The sequence below is a fragment of the Lithobates pipiens genome, unplaced genomic scaffold, assembly GCF_037356315.1.
Source record: "Lithobates pipiens isolate NorthernLeopardFrog02 unplaced genomic scaffold, aLitPip1_a1.2 Scaffold_19, whole genome shotgun sequence".
Lineage (NCBI taxonomy): Eukaryota > Metazoa > Chordata > Amphibia > Anura > Ranidae > Lithobates > Lithobates pipiens.
The window spans coordinates 521,353,686-521,380,959 of NW_027507764.1; the positions used below are offsets into that span (position 1 = coordinate 521,353,686).

Below are 27,274 nucleotides of genomic sequence, written 5' to 3' on the forward strand. Positions count from 1 at the left end.
CGGAACAACTTTTACATTTAGAGTAATGCAACGATTTCTCAGTTTTATGAAGCTACTGCAACTAACGCTTTGGATTTCTTTCCTGTTAAATTACGCTCTGCAAAAAATAGCAAAAAATAAAGTCATGTCTTCTGTACACGCTAGCCTTTCTGTATACATTAATCTTTCTGTGTACACCAGTCCCTCTATATAGACTAGCCTCTCTGTCTTCTGTATACACGTGCCCGTAACCTATATACACTAGCCTGCCTTCTTTTTACAATAGTCTCGGTGTCCCAGCCTCTCTGCATACACTAGCCTCACTGAATTCCCCAGACTCTCTTCTGTATACACAAGCCTATCTGTAAACAATAGCTTGTCATCTGTACACACTAGCCTCTCTGTATACACTAGCCATTCTTCTGTATATACCAGGCTCAGGGGAATAACATTAGCCTATCTGTATTACCTTGTTTGACTTTTCTGATTTCTGTTTCTTTTCTAGGGTCTACCTCGCCGTATACCCAAGCCAATCTTATTACCCCAGCCTCATTCCAATTATAATAGCCTCACTGTATACCCCAGGCAGTCTTGTGTTGGGTTTTTTCAGTCTGCTCAGCCATCTTCTTGTAGGGTTCTTCGGGTCAGCCCTTGCTCCCTTTTCCCCACGTATCCTCTCATTCACAAGAAGTTCATTCTCATGTCTGGGTTACCTTGGGCATCAGGCTCATCCTATCCTTCACGGGACATTCATTTGGGTTTGCGTAGCTTGCAGGCTCTTGGGGGGTTCCTTCTCATCTTCAGGTCAAGAGTCGGTGGGTTCTACTCTCACAGCGGTAACTTACAGTTGGCGTTTGGGCATATGTCATTTTATGGATGGGATCTTTACCTTTCCTTTTCTACCTATACTTGTGTCTTTTTGCCCTCTTTTCAAGCATACTGACCATCCAGGCCATGGCACACCTCAGGCCTTGGTTCTTAACCACTACAATACAGGGCACTTTCGCCCCCTTCCTTCCCAGCCCAATTTTCAGCTTTCATCGCTCTAGCGCTTTCAGTGACAATTGCGCGGTCATGCTACACTGTACCCAAATGAAGTTTTTATCATTTTGTTCGCACAAATAGAGATTTATTTTGGTGGTATTTATTCACGACTCCGTTTTTTATTTTTTGCGATATAAGCGCAAAAAAGCGGAAATTTGGAAAAAAAACAATATTTTCGTTTTTCTATTTTAAAAGAAATCCAATAAAATCAAATTTTGTCATAAATTTAAGCCAAAATGTATTCTGCTACATGTTTTTGGTAAAAAAAAAATCCGTTAAGTGTATAATAATTGGTTTGTGTGATCACGGACATATGTACGCAAATGATCATGTACATATGTGTGCAGGTGATCACGTACATAGGTGTGCACATAATCATTGGGACAAGTGATTTTAGTGGGACATATGTGGGGGACATGTTTTTATTATTAGGGACATGTGTTTTTATTTTTTGGGGACATGTATGTTTTGGGGACATGTGTGTTATGGGGACATATGTGGGGACTGTGTTTACACTGTGTGGTGTGTTGTGTGTTTACACTAGACTGAAGATCAGTGAGTAAAAAGCTGTAAAAAACAGCTCATACTCACTGATCATCAGCCGGCTGCAGCAATCTACTCTCCTCTCCTCAGCGATGACTTCTGTGTGAGGAGAGGAGGAGCCGATTGCCTAGCAACCGGCTGTTTGTTTACATCACATGACGGCCGTGATTGGACACGGCCGTCATGTGATCAGGAGGGCCAATCACAGAGCCCTGATTGACATTCCTGAACGTCCTATCAGAAGTAGACGGCTCCCACCCGGCCGTATATGTGCATTGGCCGGGTGGGAAGTGGTTAAGTAATATCGCATTTCCCACTTGAAGACTCCGATTACAAGTGGGAAGGCTGGCCGCAGGCCAGCCCGTATTTGTGGGAGGAGTCTGAGGGACTATTAAACCCTCCTCCTCTGTCAGGGTCAGGGTTGGTGTTTTCTAGGGAGAGAGAGACCGGGTTACACAGACTTGCTAGTGTATACAGACGGAATAGTGTATACAGAAGACCAGCTAGTTTATACAGAGAGGCTAATGTGTACAAAAGACAGGCTAGATTATACAGAAGAACGTACTGGATATGCAGAGATGGAGGCGAGGTTATACTGAGGGAGAGGCTGTTTTACACAAAGAGGCTAGTGTGTGCAGACTTGCTAAAGTATACAGACAGACTAGTGTATACAGAGAGGCTATTTTAAACAGAGAGACTAGGGAAAACAGAGAGGCTAGTGTACAGAGACAAGCTGACAGTGAGGCCGGGGTATAATGAGAAGCTACGTTATACAGTAGACAGGCTAGTTTATATAAAAGACAAAATTGGGTAAACAGAATACAGGCTGGGGTATAATGAGAGGCAAGATTATACATAGAGGCTAGGGTATAAAGATGTATACAGAAAGGCGGGGTATACCGAGAGACTATGTGTATAAAAGACAAGCTAGGGACGGACTAGTGTATACAGAAGACCGGCTAGTTGATACAGAGAGGCTAATGTGTACAAAAGACAGGCTAATGTATACAGATAGGCTAGATTATACAGAAGAACATCCTGGGTATGCAGAGAGCTCAGCTTCAAGGGATGGCCAACGTGAGTAATATGAGTGAGACTCCTCACCCCCCCCCCCCACCTACCAGATCCGACTTTCATCCCCTTGCCCTCTCGGCCCCGGTCATCTGGTGGCAGTTTTATGCACTCCCTGGCCCCCACCCATTCATAATCCTTACCGACCTTTCCTTCCGCTGCTCACAGGAACATACTGGATGACTTGTCTAATTAACCAACTTGTACAAGACACCGCTATCCTCCTGTCTGACACCGGTCCCCATTGGAGGCGTTACCCCTCACTGTTTGGGTGGTCCCTGCCTCCCCCTGGATGCTCCACATATACCCCGACGACATTGTCGGAGGGGCACCACTTGACAGGTGGCATCTCCCATTGGAGGAAGGGATGATGGCCCCAACCCCTTGGCAGCAGGTTCTTTCATGTACAGACCAGGGCGGCTCATCTTCCCTTCTGGAGTCTTGACCTTAGAGGGGGGAGTTGCACTTTGGGGGGTCTGAGTGATACCTAGTGCGCTGTACTGGAAGGGCTTGACATTCCCGCATATGTGTCCCCTCTCCCTGGTTGCGCCCCTCGTCCCCCCCTCTGGCCCCCACCTACTCTTTGCCGAGATTGCCTTCTGCAGCTTTCGGGGACACCCTGGATGACTTATTTATTGAGCCTATTGGTGCGAGACACTGCTTCCCTCCAGTTTGACTCTGGACCCCCCTGGAGGATTTACCCCTTACTGTTTTGGCGGTCCCAGCCTCCCTCTGGATGCTCTACACAGCCCCCGATGGTGATGCAGGAGAGACACTAATTGGCGGGCCCCAGAACTGCTGCTCGGGTGAAGTCTCCCGTTGGATGGAGGGATGGTGGCCCCAGCCCCTTGCCTGCCGGATTCTCCATGCACCGACCAGGGCTGCTCCTCTTTCATCTTCATGTGGTGACCATGGAGGGGAGGAGTTGAAACTTATGGGGTCCGGGTGGTTGCTGGTGTGAGCACGCTAAAGGACTTGACCTTTCCGCATGTTTGTCCCCTCTCCTTTGCTGCCCCTCCTTCCCTCCCCCCTTCCCTCCCTTACCTCCTTCCCTTCCCTCCCCCCTTCCCTCCCCCTTTCACTCCCCCTTTCCCCCCTTACCCCCCTCTTTTCCCCCCTTCCCTCCCCCTTTTCCCCCGGGGCGTGGATGGAGGAGAGGGGGTAAGAAGAGGACAATCTGCCAAAGAGAGAAATACATTTGTTCGGGGGCTGCATGTACTTTTGGGGTATGGGACGGGGGGTGGTGGATCCCATTCTGTGATGCCTTTTCTGTTGTGACGGGCTCCCTCGTGCATGCCTACATTTAGGGCGAGCTGAGGAGACCCCTCAGTGCTGACAGTTCTATGCTCTACCTCTGTTTTAATTATACTATTGTTTTTTGGTTCTATGATGTTACTGATTGTCTTTTATTTGCATACCGGTATCAGACGTGACATTTACCACTGCCGGGACTGGGGAGACTGGGATCCGGGGGCTCCCTCTCCGACCTGTCTACCCACCAACCCAAGTAGGACGGCGCTTTAAACCCAGTGTACATCTGGTAAACGCTATAGCATAATTGTGCTGTTTTAGTATACAATTCCTGTACTGTTGAGTGCGGACAACCCTTAATTTCCCTCTCCCCCTGGGGTTGAGGTGCCCAGCCTCTTTTTCCCCTTACCTTTCCTTCCATTTGCCCTTCCTTTTTCCCCCTTAGTTCCCTCCATCCATTACCTACCCAATACCTACCTTGGTTCAACTTTCTTTGCTTTTCTCGGACGTCCCCCTTCCCCTCCCCGAGGAGCGATGGCAGACTCAGTCAAGGTCACCTCTCTAAACGTTAAGGGACTGAACTCCTCTGAAAAACGGTGGATCCTCCTGTGAGAACTGAAGACTTCCTGTACTGATGTGGCCTTTATACAAGAAACACATTTTAAAAATACTAGCCTCCCCTTTCTACGGTCAAGATCCTTCGCTAAGGTCTACCACTCTACTAACCCCTCCTCTAAGACCAAGGGAATCTCCATTCTGATCTCTAGCAGGCTCCCCTCGGTTCTCCAGGATTCTCTGGTGGACCCTGGGGGCCGATATCTTTTTCTTAGGGGCCACATTGGAGAGCTCCTTTTTACATTTGCCACTGTGTACACTCCCAATGATCACCAAGACACATTCCTCAGAACTACCCTGCACAGATGATGTGACTTTCGGGAGGGCCAGTTGATATTAGGTGGGGACTTTAATGTCCCCTTTCGCCATCGGTTGACACTTCTGCCTCTTGCTCCTCGCTCCTCATTTACTCTAGAAAGCGGATTACTAAGTGCTTACTGAATGACCAATTAGTTGATATCTGGTGTCTGCAACACTCCGGGGAAAGGGACTACTCTTTTTGCTCTTCCCCTCACAAATCATACTTGAGGATAGACTTCTTCTTGATTCCACATGACCAACTGCACTTGGTGAGCTCTTCCTCCATCGGCCATATTACTTGGTCTGACCACGCTCCTGTAACCCTTACCTACACCCTCTCTAGGAACCCCTCACCTAGGACTCTATTCTGGCACCTTAATGAGAGCCTCCTCCAGATACCGGAAGTTTTAGCAGATGTGACCAGGGAATTGGACCTTTATTTCCAAGAAAACTAAACGCAGGACTGCGACCCGGGGATAATTTGGGAGGCTCACAAGTCAGTACTCCGCAGGGTACTTATCAGGCACGGGGCACGCATCAAACGAACACGGAAGGAACAAATTGCTAATATGTTTTGTGAACTTGCCTCTGTGGAAGCGAAACATAAACATGCCCCCTCACGGACCTGAGAGATTGAATTGGGGACACTCCGTACCCAGATTACTGACCTACTCCATTATAAAGCGAAAGCAGTACTCCAGTTTTGTCGTAAACTGATGTAGGAATCAGGGGACAAATGCGGAAAAATCTTTGCCAGGTCAGTAAAAGGAGTGGAAATCTGCCTCTTACATACAACAGTTGATAGATGAGAATGGCCAGAGGGGCTCTACCCCAACCCAAATAGCCAAAGTCTTTGAAAAATGCTACTCTGATCTCTACAACCTGCCCGATTCAGGGTCCGGACAGGACAATATAGACAGATATGTAACCGGTTCTGGTCTACCAACCCGATCACACTGGAAGAAGTCCAGATGGCCGTGGGACCTCCGAAGGTGGGTAAGGCTCCGGGCCCTGACGGATATATCGCACAATACTATAAGACCTTCCTCCCTATTCTCGGCCCGCGCTTGGTGAATTTATTGAATACTCTGAGCTTGAATGGGGATTTTCCTGAGCATACCCTTAGAGCCCACATCTCGTTGATACCTAAGGAGGGCAAAGACCCGGGCCTATGTGGGAGCTACAGACCAATTTCCCTCCTAAATTCGGTCCTAAAACGATTCTCTAAAATCCTCGCCACGTGATTGGCACAGCACTTGCAGTCCCTTATACATATTGACCAGTTAGGTTTTATTCCCACCAGGGAAGATAGGGACAACACCATTAAGGTGCTTACCCTGGTCCATAAAGCAAAGTCATCTGGGACCCCTTGTCTTTTCGTGAGTACTGATGCCGAGAAGGCTTTTGATCGGGTCAAATGGACATTCATGTTCTCGGTCCTTCGCCATATAGGTCTGAGTGAACGGATGTTGGCATGGATAAGTAAGATATACTCACGCCCTTCAGCTCAACTCAAAGCGAATGGGGTGCTCTCATCTCCCCTTGACATCGGGAATGGGACCAGACAGGGTTGCCCCCTGTCGCCCCAGTTATTCGCACTGTCATTGGAACCCTTTCTCTCCACAATTCGACAAAACTCAGACATAACGCGACTCCAAATCGGTACTATTGACATCTGCCTACGTAGATGACATGCTGTTCTCGTTGACGAATCCCAGAGTTTCCTTGCCAAATCTCCTTCGGGAATTCCAGATATACGGGATACTTCTTGAAATCAGAGGCCATGGGGGTCGAAGTCCGCCCGCAAACGTTACTAGACTTGTAGTCCAATTTTCGATTTAAATGGACCCATACAGCCCTTAAGTACTTAGGTACTTACATTCCACAGGACAACGCGCATACGTTTATGTTGAACTTCCCCCCACCCCTTGTCACTAAGATCCGCAGTTTGCTTCACGGGTGGCATTCTGGCCTCCATTCCTGGTTCAGGAGATGCAATCTCATTAAAATGAACATACTCCCTAAATTTACCTATCTTTTCCAAGCTCTCCCGATCCAGATTCCAGTCCCGTTTTTTAAGCAAGCTCAATCCCTGCTCACTCAATTTAACTGGGCCCACAAAAATCCCAGACTTAAGTGGTCACAGCTGACATTGTCTAAACAACAGGGAGGGTTGGTTCTCCCTGACTTGCGATGCTACTACCTGGCCTCCCATCTGGGGCGTGTATTGGACTGGAATGGAAACAAACTTTCTAAGCTCTGGGTGCTACTAGGACAATCTCACTCCCAAATTCCGCTAAGAAGCACCATGTGGTGCTATAAGGATTTACCCACAGAATTGACGTCATATCCCACTATAGGGGCTTCATTGAAAGTCAGTCACCTGATCACTACCCAAAACACACTCACGTCTTTGACTTCCCCCCTATTTCCTATACGTGGCCATCCGAACTTGGAACCGGGGACCCACTTAGAAATTCCAACCTAGACCATGCGTCTAAATTCGTCATTGATGGAAAATGACCTTCTTTCTCAACCCTAACAGATCCGACAGGGCTTTTCCAAATGCCTTTTTGGAGAGCGGCGCAACAACATCATTTTTTCCATTCCATCCCCAATACTCAAACTTTCGCACGCCCTCAGACGGAGTTTGAGGCTCTATGCAGGAGCGAAGGCCCTTTGGTCCACATTCTCTCTCAAACAGATCACCCACACTTAACCTGCCTGTCCAACTGGGAAAAGGACCTTAATTGCTCGTTTTCCCCAGCACAGAGACAACGCATTATCACTTTGGCTCTCAAAACCTCGCTGTGCACGAAGATACAGGAGACAAATTTTAAACTTCTCACCAGGTGGTATTTGACACCATCAAAGCTGCATAAATAATTCCCCTCTTCCTCGAACATATGCTGGAGGTGTGGAGAAGAAGAGGGCACGTTGATCCACATTTTTTGGTCCTGCCCCAGCTTGGTGGACTTCTGGACAGAGATCCGATGCATAACACAAAAATTCACAGACTTCTCCATCCCGGAAGAGGCTGCATTCTTTCTCTTGCACCATTGACAGATTCCCATTAAGAAGTACAAAAAAATAAATTTTACGGCATGTGATAAATGTGGCGAAATCCTGCATCCCTCTCTATTGGAAAAAATGTTCCCCCCCTTTCATTACTCACTGGCTTAGGAAAATAGAGGACATTAAAAAAAATGGAGGACTTGATCCTCACATCACAAGGTAAACAAGAATTTTTTAAACAAACCTGGGACATCTGGAATACCTTTATATTCTCGCTGGAAGGATGTCGCCTGCTATCACCTTAATGCTCTGAGCTTTCCTTGACTGGCCCCTTGGACAGTGGCTGCCATTGTGTCTCGTCCCCTCTTCTCCTTTCCTGATCTTTCACCCCTTCTCTTTTCTGCCTTCCTCCCCTATCTCTCACCCCCTCCACCCACTCTCTCTTTTGGAAAAAGTGGAAAATTGGGAATGACGGCCCCACCCCCCCCTCTGGATGGATTATGCCGGAGGGACCTGGGGTTTGTGTGACCCTGGATCTTGGTACAGTACTTTATCCGTGCCTTGAATCATTATGATTGATGGAAGGCAGACTCACAGTTGCGAATATACCTGTATCAAGTATTGTTCAGCTGCTTTTTGCTCTGTATTTCTCTGTTGCCTTATGTACTCGGGGGACCGTCTTCCCCTGTTTGGAGAAAAAATTATATTTGAAAAAAAAAAGAAGCCTACGACACCTGGTATTCCCAGGCGGTCTGCCATCCAGGCATTAACCAGGCCCGACCCTGCTTAGCCTCCAAGATCAGACGAGATGGAACAGATTCAGGGGGATGTGGCCGTAGCCAATAACTTCAGGCACTCTCAACTCTCTTGACAAACGCCAAGATGGTCACCTTGGGAAAGAAACAAAAAAAAAAACAAGTCAACACCAACAACATAAAAAGAAGTCTACAGCACCTAGTATTCCCAGGTGGTCTCTCATCCAGGTATTAACAAGGCCCGACCCTGTTTAGTCTCTGAGATCAGACGAGATCTGGTGCTTTCAGGGTTATGTGGCCATAGGCAAGCTCTTCAGGCACTCTCAACCCTCTTGACAAACACCAAGATGGTCACCTTGGTAAACAAACAAAACAAAAACAAGTCAACGCCAACAACATAAAAAGAAGCCTACAGCACCTAGTATTCCCAGGTTGTCTCCAATCCAGGTACTAGCAAGGCCCAACCCTGTTTAGCCTCTGAGATCAGAGGAGATCGGGCGCTTTCAGGGTTATGTGCCCATATGCAATCTCTTTGGGCACTCTCAACCCTCTTGACAAATGCCAAGATAGTCACCTTGAGATACAAGCGAAAAAAGACAGGTCAATGTCAACAACATAAAAAGAAGAATACGGCACCTGGTATTCCAACGCCATCTCCCATCCAGGTACTAACTAGGCCCAACCCTTCTTAGCCTCAGAGGTAAGAAGAGCTAGGGCTTTTTCAGGGTGATGCTGCTGTAAGCGATCTCTTTGGGCACTCTCAACCCTCTTGACAAATGCCAAGATGGTCACCTTGGGAAACAAGCGGAAAAAAACAAACGAATCAACGCCAACAACATAAAAAGAAGCCTACAATAACTGGTATTCCTAGGTGGTCTCCCATCCAGGTACTAACCAGGCCTGACTATTCTTAGCCTCCAAGATCAGACAAGATTGGGTGCTTTCAGAGTGATGTGGCCATAGACAATCTCTTCAGGCACTCTCAACCCTCTTGACAAACACCAAGATGGTGACCTTGGGAAACAAGCTAAAAAAAACAGGTCAACGCCAACAACATAAAAAGAAGCCTACGACACCTGGTATTCCCAGGCGGTCTCCCATCCGCGTACTAACAAGGCCTGACTCTTCTTAGCCTCCAACATCAAATGAGATCGGGTGCTTTCAGGGTGATGTGCCCGTAGGCAATCCCTTCAGGCACTTTCAACCCTCTTGACAAACGCCAAGATGGTCACCTTGGGAATCAAGCAACAACTTAAAAAAAAAGCCTATGGCATTGAGAAATCCCAGGCGGTCTCCCATCCAGGTACTAACCAGGTCCCAACCCTGCTTAGCCTCTGAGATCAAATGAGATTGGGCTCCTTCAGGGTGATGCAGCCATAGTAGATTTTTTTCAGGCACGCTCAACCCTCTTGACAAACGCCAAGATGGTCACCTTGGGAAGCAAACAAAAAATCAAGTCAACGCCAACAACATAAAAAGAAGCCTACAGCACCTAGTATTCCCAGGCGGTCTCCCATCCAGGTATTAACAAGGCACGACCCTTTCTAGCCTCTGAGATCAGAGGAGATTGGGTGCTTTCAGGGTGATGTGCCCATAGGCAATCTCTTTGGGCACTCTCATCCCTCTTGAAAAATGCCAAGATAGTCACCCTGGGAAACAAGCGAAAAAAAACAGGTCAACGCCAACAACATGAAAAGAAGAATACGGCACCTGGTATTCCAAGGCCATCTCCCATTCAAGTACTAACTAGGCCCAACCCTTCTTAGCCTCCGAGATCAGAAGAGATAGGGTGCTTTCAGGGTGATGCTGCTGTAAGCGATCTCTTTAAGCACTCTCTACCCTCTTGACAAATGCCAAGATGATCACTTTGGGAAACAAGCGAAAAAAAACAGGTCAACACCAACAACATAAAAAGAAGCCTGCGGCATCTGGAAAACCCAGGCGGTCTCCCATCCAGGTACAAACCAGGCCCAACCCTGCTTAGCCTCTGAGACCAGACGAGATTGGGTGCTTTAAGGGTGTTGTGGCCATAGGCAATTTCTTTGTGCACTCTCAACCCTCTTGACAAATGGCAAGATGGTCACCTTGGGAAAAAAGGGAAAAAACACAGGTCAACGCCGACAACATAATGAGAAGCCTACGGCACCTGGTATTCCCAGGCTGTCTCCCGTCCAGGTACTAACCAGGCCCATCGCTGCTTAGCCTCCAAGATCAGATGAGATTGGGCTCTCTCAGGGTGATTTGGCCGTAGGCACTCTCTTTGGGCACTCTGAAGCCTCTTGACAAAGGCCAAGATGCTCACCTTGGGAAAAAAGCTAAAAAAAACAGGTCAAAGCCAACAACATAAAAAGAAGTCTACGGCATCCGGTATTCCATCCAGGTATTAACCAGGCCTGACACTGCTTAGCCTCTGAAATCAGACGAGATCAGGTGCTTTCAGGGTGATGTGGCCGTAAGCATTCTCTTCAAGACACGCCCAACCCTCTTGACAAACGCCAAGATGGTCGCCTTCAGAAACAAGCGAAAAAAACAGGTCAAAGCCAACAACATAAAAAGAAGCCTATGGCACCTGGTATTCCCAGGCGGTCTCCCATCCAGGTACTAACCAGGCCTGACACTGTTTAGCCTCCGAGATCAGACGAGATTGGACGCTTTCAGGGTGATGGGGCCGTAGGTGATCTCTTCGGGCACTCTCAACCCTCTTGACAAATGCCAAGATGGTCACCTTGGGAAACAAGTGAAAAAAAAAAAACAGGTCAAGGTCAATAACATAAAAAGAAGCATACGGCACCTGTTATTCCCAGACGTTCTCCTATCCTGGTATTAACCAGGCCCAACACGGCTTAGCCTCCGAGATCAGACAAGATCGGGTGTTTTCAGGGTGATGGGGCCGTAGGTGATCTCTTTAGGCACTCTCGACCCTCTTTTTAAAAGCCAAGATGGTCACCTTGGGAAACAAGCGAAAATAAACAGGTCAACACCAACAACATAAAAAGAAGCCTACGGCACCTGGTATTCACAGATGGTCTCCCATACAGGTATTAACCAGGCCGTACACTGCTAGGCCTCTGAGATCAGATGAGATTGTGCGCTTTCAGGGTGATGTGGCCATAGGTGTTCTATTCAGACACTCTCAACCCTCTTGACAAATGCCAAGATGGTCATCTTGGGAAAAAAGTGAAAAAAAAACAGGTCAACGCCAACAACATAGACCCTGGCGGTCTCCCATCTGACCCTGACCCTGACCCTGCTTAGCCTCTGAGATCGGGCGCTTTCAGGGTGATGTGGCCTTAGGCGAATGCTTCGGGACATACTCAAAACTCTTGACAGATGCTAAAATGGTCACCTTGGGAAACAAGCGAAAAAAAAACAGGTCAAAGCCAACAATATAAAAAGATTCCTACGGCACCTGTAATTAGGTACTATCCAGACCGGACCCTGCTTAGCCTCCGAGATCAGATGAGATCGGGCGCTTTCAGGGTGATGTGGCCGTAGGAGATTTCTTCGGGCTCTCTCAGCCCTCTTGACAAATGCCAAGATGGTCACCTTGGGAAACAAGCGGAAAAAAAAAAATGTCAACGCCAACAGCATAAAAAGAAGCCTACGGCACCTGGTATTCCCAGTCGGTCTCCCATCCAGTTACTAATCAGGCCCGACAATGCTTAACCTCCGAGATCAGACAAGATCGGGCACTTTCAGGGTGATTTGGCCGTAGGCACTTTCTTTGGGCACTCTCACCCTCTTGACAAACGCCAAGATGGTCATCTTGGGAAACAAGTGAAAAAAAACAGGTCAACGCCAACAACATAAAAAATAGAATTTTTATATACAGCTTACCTGTAAAATCCTTTTCTTGAGAGTACATCACGGGACACAGGAGCTTCATTACATAGTGGGTTATATAGGCACCTCTGGTGATTGGACACTGGTTAACCCCCAATTAAGGAGAATTCCTCCCCTATATTACCCCTCCCATATGGGAGGCACCTCAGTTTTGTAGCAAAGCAATAGGAAACCACGTAAAACCCAAGAGGGGTGGGAGCCCTGTGTCCCGTGATGTACTCTCAAGAAAAGGATTTTACAGGTAAGCTGTGTATAAAAATCCTATTTTCTTGATCATACATCAGGGGACACAGGAGCTTCATTACATAGTGGGATGTCCCAAAGCAATGCTCAGATTGAGGGGAGGGAGACACAGATCATAATATATAGACCGCCAAGGACCGGAGGACCTAAACTGCAGCCTGCAGTACACTGCGCCCAAAGGCGATATCCTCTTGCCCTCTGACATCCACCTGATAGAATCTGGTGAATATGTGGACTGATGACCAAGTTGCAGCCTTACAGATCTGAGCCAGGGAGGCCTGGTGATGCACTGCCCAAGAAGCACTTACAGCCCTAGTTGAGTGCGCTTTTACTTGAAAAGGAGGGATCTTCCCTTTAACACTATAGGCCTGAGAAATAATCTGTCTAATCCACCATGAGAGAGTGGATTTTGATGCCACCTGACCCTTCCTAGGGCCTTCCGGCAAAATAAATAAGCAATCAGTTTTCCTTATCTGTGCAGTTGCCTGAAGATAAATACTGATTGCCCTTACCACATCCAAAGTGTGCAAAGATTCTTCTTCTGCAGACTGTGGGTCCAGAAAAAAGGATGGTAGGCTTACATCTTGATTCAAATGGAATCCTGAAACCACCTTAGGCAGAAAGGACCTGTTGGGACGCATTACCACCAGGTCCTTATGAATAATTAGATACGGTTCTTTACTGGAGAGAGCTGCTAGTTCTGACACTCTTCTAGCCGTGGATATGGCTACCAAGAAAACCAATTTTTTAGTCAAAAGAACTAACGAAGCCTGATGCAAAGGTTCAAAAGGTTGCCCCTGCAAAGCTGAGAGAACCAAATTCAGATCCCATGGGCATACCGGAGGTTTGACTGGCGGCCTTATCCGCATAGCCCCCTGGATGAAAGCCCGCACCAGGGAATGTGATGCAAGTGGTTTCTGAAAAAACACTGACAAGGCCGAAATATGCACCTTGATAGTGCTTATGGCCAAATTCATTTCTAGGCCTGACTGGAGGAAGGCCAAGATCCTGCTAATGACATACTTTCTAGGATGACATTCCCTGAGTTCACAACAGGAAACATATGCCCTCCAGATTTTGTAGTAAATAAGCCTGGAGGCCGGCTTTCTGGCATTGACCAGAGTAGAAAGGGCTGGCCCCGAAAGCCCACGGTCTCTCAGAATGTGGGTCTCAGCAGCCAAACCGTCAAATTCAGACTGTGTAAAGCAGCATGGTAAATTGGACCCTGTGAGAGCAGATCTGGCCGGAGAGGGAGGATCCACGGCCTGCCTACTGCCAACTTCATGATCTCTGCGTACCATGGTCGCCTGGGCCAAGCCGGGGCTACCAAAAGAAGCGACTTTGTTTCCCTCTAGACTCTTCCCAGGAACCGCGACAGAAGCGGGCACGGGGGGAAGGCATAAATCAAATTGTACTGATCCCAGGGAACTGTCAGAGCATCCGACCCCTGAACGAGTGTATCTCTTGTCCTTGACACGAATTTGTCCAGTTTTCTGTTGAACCTGGACGCAAACAGATCTACGTCTGGAGTACCCCACCTGCGACATATGTTCCAAAACACGTCGGGGTGCAGAGCCCATTCTCCTAGGCACAACTGCTGGCGGCGCAGAAAATCTGTCTGCCAATTTTCCACTCCTGGAATGAAGACTGCAGAAAGGCATGGAACATGCCTTTCTGCCCAGACAAGTATACGATTCACCTCTTTTTGCGCAACCAGACTTCTGGTACCGCCCTGGTGATTGATATAGGCCACTGCTGTGGCATTGTCGGACTGAACCCGAACAGGTCTGAAAGACCAGTTTATGAGAGCCATATAAACTGCCCGGATCTCCAAGACATTTATGGGCAATAGCTTCTCGATCGCAGACCATTTCCACTGCGAGCACGTCTCCTCCAACACTGCTCCCCAGCCTGTCAGGCTGCCATTTGTCATAATAATCTTCCATGGAAGAGGAAGAAAAGTTTTGCCTTTCAGCAAATTCTCGGTTTGTAACGAGACTCTTAGACTCGTTAGACGAGACTCTTGCGTGTCCCTGGGGATAGACGCATAGGAAGATCCAAGGACTGGGGCTTCCTGTTCCAAGCCGCAAGGATGAATCTTTGCAGAGGCCTTGAGTGGAACTGGGCGAATGGAACGGCCTCGAAGGAGGCGACCATTTTCCCAAAGAGTCTCATGCACAACCGAATGGGGGAAGATCTTCTGCCCAGAATTAGACGCACCAGATCCCCAATGGCCAAGGCTTTTGGCCTTGGTAGAAACACCTTGCCCTGAGCAGTGTCGATAACCATACCCAGGTATTCCAACCTGGTAGCAGGCTGTAGGGACGACTTTTCTAGGTTTATAATCCAACCTAGGCGTTCCAGCTGTTCTAGCGTTCTGGTAACACTGTGGTTCAGGAGCACTACTGTTTTCTCTATGAGAAGCAAATCGTCTAGATAAGCCATGACGGCTATACCCTGAGCTCTTAGGTTTCCCAAGAGAGGGTCCAGAATCTTTGTGAAGACTCGAGGGGCCGTAGCTAGCCCGAACGGCAAGGCCACAAATTGAAAATGGCGCCGCTCTACCGCAAACCTTAGATTCTTTTGGTGTGCGGGAAAAATTGGCACATGGAGATATGCATCCTTGATGTCTATTGATGCCATAAACTCTCCCCCTTGCAGGGAGGAGACCACAGTGCGAATTGACTGTATTCAGAAGGACCGGATGCGTAAAAAACGGTTCAGATCCTTCAGATCCAGGATAGGTCTGACACTTCCATTTGGCTTTGGAACGGTGAAGAGATTCGAGTAAAACCCTGAACCCTGTTCTTTTGGGTCCACTTCTACTATCACCCCCTGGGATAGTAAGTGATCTAAGGCCAGAAATAGCGGTCTTTGCTTTACTGGGTCTCTGGGGATCCTTGACCTTAGAAAGCGAGAAGGTGGAATCTCCTGAAACTCCAGCTTGTAGCCCAGAGATACCGAAGAGACCACCCACTCATCCCGGATCTCTTCCCGCCAGGCTTCTGCAAACTGCAAGAGCCTTCCCCCCACTTGGCCGAGCGGGGGCGCTCCTTCACAAGGAAGCTTTCGGGCTCTGCTTGGCAGGCTTTCGCCCTCAGGATTTCTTCTGCCCCTGGGCCCGGCCTTGAGCCTTTCCTGTAGAGGGGGGTTGAGAAGGCCGTCACCACTGCTTAGAGCTTGATGCTCCGGGAGAGAGAGAACGCCTAAATGATGGACGTTTGCTCCTTTTGACTGGAAGGAGAGTAGATTTACCCCCTGAAATTTTTTGGACGAATTTGTCTAATTCTTCTACAAACAAACGTTCCCCTTTAAACGGGAACCCAATCAAATGCTTCTTGCATGATAGCTCAGCTAGCCCAATTCTTTAGCCATAGGGCCCTTCGCATGTGTACCAACAGGAGAGACAAACGAGATGCTTGTTGGACAGAATCCGAAATCGCATCAATCAGGAAACACAGAATTTGAGGTATTTCTGCATAATTCTCCACTTCCTCACTGGGAAGGAGGCCAAGCATCTGCTTAACCTGTTCCTTGAGGAACTGACACAACCCCACAGCTGCGACTGTAAGTTGCACTACAGTGCCAGTCATGGAAAAGGAGGCTTTTTTTTTTTTGTAAAATCTTTATTTTGAGATATTTTGACATTGAAACACACTTAAGTATACATTAGACAGGTGTGTCAGGACCAAACAAAGAACAAATAAACTGTAGGAAACAATGACACCCATAAAAACTGACCCAGTGGCCAAGAGTTGGCGGCTCAAACCAGACACATGAATTAGGCAAACGGGTGGAGATGAACGTCTGGAGTGTCTTCTAGCTCATACACAAGTCCGGCCTCCGTGGGCTAGGGCCCCGCTCCAAGGTGCCTCTGAGCGGAAAGGAGAGGACGGGCCGGAGCCCAGTCCCCCACCTCCCGTTATACAAAAGGCCGGGGAGGCATGGGACCACCCCCAGGGGCCGCCCAGGAGAGGGGGGCACAATCACCTCCAGCAACCTCTCCCGAGCGTCCCCCGGGGGTAGGACAGGCCCACAGCAACCCCCCCGCCCAGGAGGGACGTCCCAGCATGGACCCCTCCGGACAGAGGGATTGCCCCCGTCAGCCAAACAAAGTGGCCGCAGGGCCAGCCAGCCCACAGGAAGCCTAACGCACCACCACAGCTCAATACCACGTAGGTCAATAAAAGGCAACATCTTATAGTGTGGAATACAGAGAAAGAAGGTAAAAAAGAACAGTAGGAAGGGTGAGAGAGAGGCAAGAAGGGGTAGAGAGGGGATTGGGGGATAGGGTAAGGGAGGAGGGTGGAGCCTACTTGACATCCCTGCGAAGTGCAGCGGTCCAGCACCAGGCGAGTCTCAGCAGCAAAGTCGTCTCTCCGTCCATGGGGCAAGAAGGTGAAAAACAGCCACTAGGTGGGAACATCATTGTGTGTGCGGGATCTCAAAGAGGGTTCCGCTAGCTCCAGTAGAGCCAAGTCCAGACTGGAGGTAGCGTATATAGTTTCGGACATGTAGACTGTCCATGATTGCCATATGCTGTCACACTTAGCCCGTGTATCCCCTACAGGTTGCCACCCAATATTCCGCTTCTCTGATGTCATTCACTTTTTTGACCGAGTCCTCCACTGTGGGAGTCCTAGTTTGTTTCCAGTAAATCGGTATAAGACGTCTGGCCGCGTTCAACAGATGCGGCAGAGGGCTTTTTTTGTATCTACCAATCGGGATCGGAGGAATGTGCAAAAGATAGTTGGCCGGAGACAGTGGCACATCAAGATGCAAAACTGCCTCTATGCGGGATCGGATGTCCTCCCAGAATGGCTTGATTCGTGGGCAATCCCACCAAATATGAAGGAGGGTGCCCAATTGGCCACATTCCCTCCAGCACCGGTCCGATACCGAAGGGTAGATACGTGTTAAGTCTGCCGGCACTCTGTACCAGCGAGACAGTACTTTAAAATTAGTTTCTTGGGTTTTGGACTCCATGGAGCTAGCGTACGTGAGTTTGTAGAGGTGGGACAGTTGGGCCGCGGAAAAGTCAAGTTGTAGCTCCCTCTCCCAGACCCGTATGTATGTCGGTCTAGCGACCTCGGTAACACAGCCCAGCAAGTGATATAATTCGGAGATCAGGTGGGGAGTGGGTTCATCTGCTACAAAAAAACGCTCAAATGGTGTAAGGAGCGCTTCGTCCCTGATTAAGTGGCCATGGGCTTCAAAAAAGTGGTGCAATTGCCTGTATCGCCAAAAATTCATAGCTGTCTGCGCATGCCCGGTCTGCAGGGATTCATAGCTGACCATTTGGCCACCGCTGAGAAACTGTCCACAACTGGCATTCCCGTCAGCTGCCCAGGGGACAAAAAAGGCCCTCCGCTCCCCTGGCGGGAACCATAGGAACCCTCCCAGCAGGGCAAGCGGAGAAACAGGGGGGGATAGGCCCAGCGTCTTGTTCAGTTTGTCCCAAATCAAAAGAGACTGTACAGTGAGCGGGGAGACATCCACCGATAACCCCCTATATTCCGGGGACAACCAGGGCGCATAAGCCAAATCTCTCCCAGCTAGCCATTTTTACAGAGAGACCCACACTTTTGACTTAGTATGAAATTTCCAATTAAGTATCCTCTGTAGAACAATAGCCCTGTGGTACCTCTGGATATCCGGAACCCCCAGACCCCCCGTCAGCTTCGAGCGTTTCAGCAAGGCCATGGCTATTCTAGGTTTCTTTGTGTTCCACACAAATGTCGACAGAATGCTATTCAATTGGGTAAAAAACAGTTTAGGGAGGGAGATGGGTATCATTTGTAAAAAGAATAATACTCGGGGCAGGATATTCATTTTAATAATATTAATGCGGCCGAACCACGTAAAAGCGGTTTTGGTCCACTGCAACAAATCCGCCTTGATCGCATGTAATAAGGGGGGGAAATTAGCGGCATATAAGGCATCAAAGCAGTTGGTCAACTGGATGCCCAGGTATTTAATAGAAGACGTGGCCCAGGTAAAGGGGAATGCTAATTGCAGGTGGTCCGCTTGAGGCGGGGCGAGGTGAATAGGCAAAATCTCCGATTTGGAAAGGTTTATCTTGAAATTGGATAACTCACCAAAAGTCCTCAGCTCCTTCAACAGAACCGGCAACGAGATCAGGGGTTCAGAGAGATAAAGGAGCACATCGTCCGCATACGCCGACAGTTTGTGCTCCGTCATCCCAACCTTCAGGCCTCTAATGTCTGCGTTCGCCCTCACCCTGCAGAGCAGTGGTTCCAGTACCAAGGCAAAAAGGAGAGGAGACAGTGGACACCCCTGTCTCATGCCGTTTCGAATCGGGAACCGGGAGGAAAGCACCCCATTCACCTTCACCTGTGCACACGGAGTGGAGTACAAGGCCATAATCGAGGACATCATATGCGTCCCCAACCCCTGAGCCTCCAGTACCACCCATAAGTACCCCCAGTCGACGCGGTCAAACGCCTTTTCGGCGTCCGTCGAAAGGACGATACAAGGTTTAGGATCAGGACTGTTACGTGCCCAATGAATGAGTTGGATTGCCCTGATGGAGTTATCTCTCGCCTCCCTGCCACGAATAAACCCTGCTTGGTCTGGGTGAATAATTTGGGGCATAAGACTCCAAAGTCTGTTTGCCAGGACTTTTGCTAGAATCTTAATATCGACGTTAAGAAGGGAAATCGGTCGATAGCTCTGGGGGACGGTAGGATCTTTGCCCTCTTTTGGCAGCACCGTAATGTGTGCCAACAGTGCTTCGGTTGGGATAGGCTTCCCCTCCGCGATGGAATTAAAGTAGGTGCACATATGTGGCGTTAAGAGGGGCAGGAAGATCTTATAGTAGGAACCTGAAAAACCATCCGATCCCGGGCTCTTGCCCTTGGGCAGGGATTTCACCGTTAGCACAATTTCCTCCGGCAAAATCGGCCGCTCCAAGTCGACGCATTGTTCCGCCGTAAGTGTAGGGACTCTCGCCGACGCTAAAAATTCTTGAATGGCAGCAGACTTAGGAGGCTGAGCGTGTGCGGGCGAGGCCGGGGAAAGGTTATAAAGTTGGGCGTAAAATTCCTGGAACCCCGAGGCAATCTTGTTGGATTGGACCCAAACGGCACCCGAGGGGGAACGGAGCTTCTGTACATAAGCTTGAGCATGTTTCTTGCGAAGGGCCCTGGCCAGCATACGGCCGCATTTGTTTCCATGTTCATAGTACCTGTGTGAAAGATGCCTGGCCTGCCTACACGTGTGGCGATCTAATAAACGTAAAAACAGGTCACGCAATTTAAAAAGCTTCTGCTTAGCCTCTGGGCTCCCCCCCTGCTTATGGGAGAGTTCTGCCGCCTGTAAGGCGGCCAGAACCCTGTTGAAATCCTCTTGACGTGCTTTCTTGATTTGGGAACCCAATGATATCAGTTCCCCTCTAATCACGGCTTTGTGCCCCTCCCAAAGCACACCCGCACTTATCTCATCCAAGGCGTTTTCCCTAAAATAGTGGGAGATGGTCTCCGACACCTTGGCAACCGCAGCAGAGTCATCCAAGAGATTTTCGTTCAGTCTCCACGTCCAGGCCCTGTGGGGACCAGATGGTAATTGAATGGTCACGCCAACCGGTGCATGGTCCGAAAGGGTGATGCTGCCAATGGATGCCATCTACAGAAGCTCAAGCGTGGGACGGTCAACATAGACATGGTCTATGCATGGTTATACGTCATGGACGGACGAGTAATAGCTAAAGTCTCGTCCCGAGGGATGCAAAATCCTCCAGATATCAAGTAAAAGGTGTGCCTGCAGTGATTTGCGAAAGTGTTTGAAAAAGGCATGGGAGTGTGAGGGTCGGGTGCTCGAAGTGTCGAGCAGATGGTCCGGGCAGACATTAAAGTCCCCGCCTAAAATTAAATACCCGGCTTTAAAGTCTGTCAATAGGTCAAGGGTAGCGTCCAGGAAGGTGCCCTTTAGGAAAACAAATCGGCCCTGAGGGTCAATTTTGCTATCCACTGGCTGAAAAGGGCACGTCTTATGGAACGCTATGGCAGTCCCTCTGGACTTGGCCTTAGGAGATGTACTGTGAAACCACTGATTAAACATATGGGTGGGCAACCTGGGTAGGGAATGGCTGGTGAAATGTGTTTCCTGCAGGAAGACCACTTGGGCCTTCAACTTTTTAAGTTCCCACCACAATTTGTTCCTCTTCCCCGGAGAGCAGAGACCCCGTAAATTGTAGGAAATTACCTGGAGTGTAGACATGGGAGAGTTGGAGGGTGGAGGACTGGGCAAGCGTCCCAACCCGCCTGGTGTAAGGACCGCAGCAACAGCAGGCTCCTAGGAAAAGGGGGGAGTGAAAAAAGAGGGAGAAGAAAAGGGGAGAGATATGGAGATAAAAAACACAAAAAAATAGTACAAAAATACCAACAACATAAAAACAAAACAGCTACATCAAAATTAGACAATGCAGCAGTTTGGGAGGAGATGGGACCCACCCCACTATCCGGGGGGGCTCCTAGCCCCCTCCTAAAGTCCCAACAGGGAACTAAACCCATGGATGGATGGCCTATGTGGGGAACGTAAACCAAAACAAGGGGGAAAAGGAAGGTCCCCGCCCCGCCCACCACATCTGAGAGAAGAATAGCCTCAATTCGGGAGAAAAACCGATCCAAAAAAGCAACAAAAGTAAAAAATAAAAGAGGAGGAAAATAGGGGTGAAGCCCAGTGTGGGCTGATTGCATTCGGGGACGTGGAGTCTGGCCGATCCCTGGCAGAGGCCCCCCCGCCACGGTAGCCGCACAGCAAACTGCAGACAGCGGAGGGGGGGGGGTCACGGAGGTAGCTACGATGGCAAAAGAAAAGGGGGAAATAAAAACAGAAACCAAAACACATTAAAAACCCCCCCTCCCCCCACCCCTGGTGCCCCGCAAAGGGAAGAAAAAGGGGGCGCCGTGGCAGACCACCTTCCAACATTGGGAATGTAAACATTCTCCGCCCTGTAGGCCTAATCTGATAGTCAAACAGTAACAAGGGCTGGAGAGAAGTCACCAAAAATTCTTGCGGCCACGGCAGCCACAGTCTTCGGCCGCATAGGGCACATCCAGGTCCCTGGAACACCCGGGGGGGGGGGGTACAGGGTCAAAACATCCCATTTACAATTCCCGTGGGGGGAGGCCCAGACACCAGCAATCATAGTAGAAAAAGTCCGCAATCAGCCGTCTATCACACAGCCCAGGCTCGGTATCAGTCTCGGGTGGTAGAAGGAACCACTGAAGAGTTGCGGGTTGAACTATGTCTGTCCCTCCGTCGATGCTTGCGTGTGACTGTAGACCATCTGTGAGGAAGGGGGGGGGACAAGCAAGTCGCTCGGGGGTCCTCTCCAATCCAGAAAGTCCATGGGATTCAGCCCCAGAGAGGATAGAAAATGTGGAAGATCGTCTTTTGTGCACAGGGTCACCTACCTGCCATCCTTAAGCACATGCAGAGAGAAGGGGAAGCCCCAGCGGTAGGACAGTCCTGCAGCCTGGAGCACAGAAAGGAGCGGGCGAAGGGCTCTCCGCCGCATGAGGGTGCGCCGCGAGAGATCCTGATAGAAAGTCAGTCGAGCACCATCAAAATCATAAAAGGGCTTACCCCGCACTTTTTTCATAATCCGGTCCTTGATAGTATATTTGTGAAGTTTACAGATTATATCCCTGGGATTGTCAGCGTCTTGAGACGGGGGGCGCAGTGCTCTGTGGGCTCGGTCTATTTCAATAGGAGCAGTGGCTGGGAGTCCCAATATGTCCCTAAAGATATCAGTCAGAGTGGGGACAATATCCCTGGGTCCAGTAGCCTCCGGGAGCCCCCTGATCCTGATATTGGCCCTCCTGCTGCGGTTTTCAACATTATCCAATTGCCCCAGCAGTACCTCAAGCTGATGGTCTTGTGTTTGGCACCTAGATTGCAGCAGAGCAATAGCGGGGAGAGTCTCCTCTAGTTTTTCCTCCAGGGCCTCCACTCTGTGACCCAGATGTGTAGTATCAGCTTTAAGCTGGGCAATATCAGCGGTGAAAGCCTTCTCCACTCTGCTAGTGAACTTTTCTAGGTCCTCTCTGGTGGGGAGAGACATAATATGGCGGCGTATTGTGTCATCTCCCATGAGGTCTGAGACCTCTGAGCGGCCATCCAGGGACCCGGGGGATGCAGGGGGGGCCGAATTGCTTACCGATCCTGCGGAGGGCACCAGAGAAGCCAGGGGAGACGGTCCGGTCGACTGGGAAGGCGTCGCTGTAGCAGGCTGTGAGGATTTCCCAGCTTTCTGAAGTTTCCCGGTCGATATTGGGTCCATCGCGGCCCTGTCTGTGGGGGCCGGGAAGAACTGATCCAGCTGTCCCTGCCGCTTCTTGTTACCCTGCGGCGGTCGGGAAGACTGCCGGGATCGTTGGGACATTGAGCCCGGTGATGTGGATCGGATTTCCCCGCTGAGGGCAGCTGATATGTGCGGCGATGGAGCGGAGCTGAGGTGAAGCACTTCCTCACTCCTCCATGGTCAGGACACGCCCCCCCAAAAGGAGGCTTTTAATAATGTTTCCAGCTTCTTATCAGTTGGATCTTTAAATACCTGAGCATTATCCAAAGGACAGGTCAGATTTCTATTCACGCAAGAAACAGCCGCATCGACAGATGGGACCCCCCATTTCTTGGTGAAACTTTCCTCCAGAGGATAAAGCATAGAAAACCTTTTAGGAGGAGCAAACAGTTTATCGGGATGTCCCCAATCCTCATACAACAATTTATCCATTAAGGGATTAATTGGAAAGGAAAAGGCAGGTTGTGGGATTTTCCTGACTCCCAGGGAAGAAACAGAGGACGTAGCGATCTCAGCAGCAGGCATTCTGAATGTGGTACGCACCAATTCAGTATAATACTGCACCTGTTTTCTGAGCGCCTGGGAGGAGGGGACTCTCTCCTCTTCCTCTGATTCATCCGACTGCTCAAGATACCTGTCCCAAGATAGGGATCTCTCCTCATTGTCAGAAGTGTCATCTGAAAGAGGAATCTCAGCAGAGGGAGGGGATCTACCCCTTTTCCTGATTTCTTTCAGGGAAGCTGAAATAAAATTCATGATTCTCCCTTCAAAACCTTCCAATGTAGCCCTAAGGGAGTCCTCAGTGATGTATACCGGGGCTGAAATATCAGGAGAGGCTGCAAATCCTGACAGGGGCACTGACTCATCCTGTGAGGCTGACTCCAGTCTTGCAGGGGGGGATGATAACCTACAGGCATTTTTAGAACCCCTAGACCTAGGCGGTGACTTACCAGTGTCCTTGTTATCTCCCCCTGAGACCCTCTTACAAGGAGACATAGTCCTAAGCTACAAAGCAGAGGTACTAGTACAAAGTGCAATCACTGTTGTGCTTAAAGTCTCACAATAAATACATATGCTTAAACTGCACAACCTGATGCTGAGTAGGTTTGTCTTAGGTTTGCCTGGATCCAATCCCTTGGGATGCTTACTGCCCACAGCTCCTGTGTCTCCACTTACAGCCCCCTGACGCTCTGGGCTGTAAAACTGCGCAGTACAGCGCCGTGCACACCGAACGACGCGGCTCGCAAACACACTCCCGCCTCCTCCATTAGCACGGAAGCGTGCTTGGTGTGTGTGTACGAGGACTGCCGGTATCCAGGGGGGAAGGGAATTGCCATCGGAGCTGTCTGGGACCCCCAGACTACGTATTATCTTCATTGTGGCTGAGATTGCAGTGGAGACATGAGTCATCTGGGAGAACCAGGCTTCACTGAACGTGTGTATCTGAAAGGCATGTAAGTATGCATCAGGCTGCTCTTACTCCCCCTAGTGGTGGAAACCAAGTAAGACATACAACTACTCAATGAAGAAATCCATAATATAATTTATACAGGATTAACTTTCCTTACCTGTCCTCGCCGCAGGAATTGCTGAAAACAGACAGATTCCAGCCTTCACCCATCACGGCGGGCAGAGTTGTGCCAACCTTCAGGTTTTTTTTGAGGTTCCTTCTCAGAAGAACCTCCTACCTGGACCTTGTAAAAGACTCTGCCAGAAACTTTCGTGCCACTATGTAAATAGTACAGTAAGTCTGGTTTTCCCAGAGCCCAGTCTTCCAATAGGAGAGGACTTACAGGCAAAACCTCGTTTCTTCAGATGATGAGGCCCGGGTACCATATCATCTTGGGAGTCAAAATATCGGCCCGAGATATGGATCCGGTTTGTTGTAGCCCTTAGGCCCCCGCAGGGACCTGCACAGAACTTTCTTCATAGCACATGTTTTATGTGACCAACCACCACTGGCAAAGGGAAAAATTAGGTGCCTCCCATATGGGAGGGGTTATATAGGGAAGGAATTCTCCTTATTTGGGGGTTAACCAGTGTCCCATCACCAGAGGTGCCTATATAACTCATTATGTAATGATCCTGTGTCCCGTGATGTATGATCAAGAAATAAGCATACGGCACCTGGTATTCCCAGTCGGTCTTCCATCCAGTTACTAATCAGGCCCGACAATGCTTAACCTCCGAGATCAGACAAGATCGGGCACTTTCAAGGGGATGGGGCCATAGGCGATCTCTTTGGGCACTCTCAACCATCTTGACAAACGCCAACATGGTGATCTTGGGAAACAAGCTAAAAAAAACAAGTCAATGCCAACATTGGAGGCTAAGCAGGGTTGGGCAATCAGTTTACTTGCCTGAAATAGGCATCTCAGAACTGCCATCTGGCTGCTTCCCGGGTTTCCAACTCCTTCAACTAATCCCAGGAGACAATACTTCGCCACCATCCTGGTGGAGGTTCCAAACACCCGATCAATGGTTCCTGTCACCTCCGTCCAGTAGCAGATCAACTTCGGGCATCTCCAAAACATGTGCATCATGTCTCCCCCCATGTTCCCGCACCGGGGGCAACTTGCGTCCGGCCGTTCGGCCAAATTGAAAAAGTTTACGAGGAGCATAATAAGTTCTATATAATAAGAACAGATGTGACATCCTCTGAGAGGAGAGCCACAATTGACCACAGGCATTATTCCTGTGGCCAATTATAGCTCAAGGGGGTTTAGTACACACCCCACACTATATAAGGCAGCCAGCGCGGCGGCCTTGTATAGTGTGTTGCGGCGGTCAGGGAAAGAGGACGATAGGCAGGGACAGTGTCTTTACTGCTTGGGAACCTAGCACTGTTACAGTGGGTGTTATGTGCCTCCTGCACAGTACACACCTGAAGCTACCCTTTATTACTGGTGTTCAATTTTTGCAATACAGGCATCGGCAGTGCAGAAGTTAGAGTGGGTGTTGTGTGCCTCCTGCACAGTATACACCTGAAGATACCCCTTATTGCTGGTGTTCTGTTTCTGTAATGCAGGAACCTAGCACTGTTACAGTGGGTGTTGTGTGCCTCCCACGCTTGTCCTTATTTTCGGCAGCTGGACGTGTTGAGCCACATCATGGCTTGGTCGGATGTGAAAGACCAAGCCCTCCTAATGCTCCTCATCCTCTCTCACCCAGGCTCAGGGTACTAGCCTGTGTTCTGTATACACTAGGCTTTCTTCTGTATACCCTATCCTCTCTTTATACTCTAGCCTGTCGTTTATGTACACTAGACTCTTTGTTTACCTCATAAATGGCAGTGTATATAGAAGGAAGGCTAGTTTATACAGAGAGGCTAAGGTATACAGAAGGTAGGCTAGAGAATAAAGAAGACAGGCTAGTGTATACAGGACACATGCTAATGTATAGATAAAACAGGCTTGGTTATAGAGAGAGACTGAGACTATTATATTCAGAAGAAAAGCTAGTGTATAGAGAGAGGCAGGCTGGGGTATACAGAGAGGCTAGTGAATACAGATAGGGTGATGTGTACAGAAATGCTAGTGTATACAGAGAGGCTATAGTATACAGTTATTCTGGGGTATACAGAGAGGCTAGTTTAAAGAGAGGCTAGTGTATACAGAATACAGACTCGTGTATGCAGATAGGCTTGAGTATACAGAGATGCTAGAGTAAACAGTGAGGCTGGGGTACACAGAGAGGCTAGTTTAAAGAGAGGCTAGTATATACAAAGATGTTGGTGTATAGAGAGAGTCGAGTGTATACAGATAGGACAGTGCATATAGAGAGACTAGTGTATACAGAAGACAGGCTTGGGTATACATCCAAGCTGACAGTGTATACAGAAGCCTGGGTAGTGTATACAGAAAATCTAGTGGATACAGAAGACAGGCTGGTGTATTCTAGCTAGTTTTTAAAGTCTAGTGTAAACAGAAGACAGGCTGTGGTATACAGAGGGTTTAGTGTATTCAGAGAGTCTGGTGTATAGAGATGCAAGGGTGTACAGAGAAGCTAGTATATATAGAAGACTACAGCATACAGAAGAAAGGCTAGTGAATACAGAATAAAGGCTGGCTTCTACGGAGAGGCTAGTGTATGCAGAACACTCTCTAGGGTATAAAGAGAGGGTAGATTATACAGAGAGGCTAGTGCATACAGTGAAGCTATTTTATATAGAAGCCTGGTTAGTGTATACAGAGAAGCTAGTGTGTACAGAAGAAAGGCTAAACAGGCTATAAAGAGAGACAAGTGTTTACAGAGGACAGTTTGGGGTATAGAAAGATGCTAGTTTATA

At 48.9% G+C, this 27,274-nt stretch overlaps 8 pseudogenes; all 8 read right to left on the minus strand.

The window, feature by feature from the left end:
* Positions 1–8,760: 8,760 nt before the first annotated feature.
* On the minus strand, positions 8,761–8,879 carry LOC143999356 (5S ribosomal RNA; annotated as a pseudogene).
* Positions 8,880–8,979: 100 nt separating this feature from the next.
* Positions 8,980–9,098, minus strand: LOC143999010 (5S ribosomal RNA; annotated as a pseudogene).
* A 321-nt stretch (positions 9,099–9,419) lies between these two features.
* On the minus strand, positions 9,420–9,538 carry LOC143999403 (5S ribosomal RNA; annotated as a pseudogene).
* A 99-nt stretch (positions 9,539–9,637) lies between these two features.
* LOC143999529 (5S ribosomal RNA) lies at positions 9,638–9,756 on the minus strand (annotated as a pseudogene).
* A 951-nt stretch (positions 9,757–10,707) lies between these two features.
* LOC144000035 (5S ribosomal RNA) lies at positions 10,708–10,826 on the minus strand (annotated as a pseudogene).
* A 304-nt stretch (positions 10,827–11,130) lies between these two features.
* LOC143998658 (5S ribosomal RNA) lies at positions 11,131–11,249 on the minus strand (annotated as a pseudogene).
* Positions 11,250–12,171: 922 nt separating this feature from the next.
* Positions 12,172–12,290, minus strand: LOC143999963 (5S ribosomal RNA; annotated as a pseudogene).
* A 12,811-nt stretch (positions 12,291–25,101) lies between these two features.
* LOC143999224 (5S ribosomal RNA) lies at positions 25,102–25,220 on the minus strand (annotated as a pseudogene).
* Between the last annotated feature and the right edge of the window lie 2,054 nt (positions 25,221–27,274).